We start from the raw sequence: 311 nt of genomic DNA, 5'->3' as shown, positions 1-311 counted from the left end.
ACCGGGGCACAGTACTGTCGCTGTATAACACCGGGGCACAGTACCGTCGCTGTATAACACCGGGGCACAGTACCGTCGCTGTATAACACCGGGGCACAGTACCGTCGCTGTGTAACACCGGGGCACAGTACCGTCGCTGTGTAACACTGGGGGACAGTACCGTCGCTGTGTAACACTGGGGGACAGTACCGTCGCTGTATAACACTGGGGTACAGTACCGGTGGGGACAGTACCGTCGCTGTGTAACACCGGGGCACAGTACCATCGCTGTATAACACTGGGGGACAGTACCGTCGCTGTATAACACCGGG

General features: G+C 58.5%; 2 protein-coding genes across 3 annotated transcripts in view; both read left to right on the top strand.

Annotated features, from left to right (window-relative positions):
- LOC125487891 (28S ribosomal protein S29, mitochondrial-like) overlaps positions 1-311 on the top strand; it is a 41,362-nt gene that overhangs the window by 28,972 nt on the left and 12,079 nt on the right. The gene's annotated exons all lie outside the window — the stretch shown is intronic.
- The window catches only part of dap3 (death associated protein 3), a 9,686-nt gene that overhangs the window by 6,507 nt on the left and 2,868 nt on the right, over positions 1-311 (top strand). The gene's annotated exons all lie outside the window — the stretch shown is intronic.

This window comes from Rhincodon typus, chromosome 46 (assembly GCF_021869965.1).
Source record: "Rhincodon typus isolate 14 chromosome 46, sRhiTyp1.1, whole genome shotgun sequence".
Taxonomy (NCBI): Eukaryota; Metazoa; Chordata; class Chondrichthyes; order Orectolobiformes; family Rhincodontidae; genus Rhincodon; species Rhincodon typus.
The sequence above is the reverse complement of the archived record's forward strand: the minus strand, read 5'-3'. Positions and strand labels throughout refer to the sequence as shown.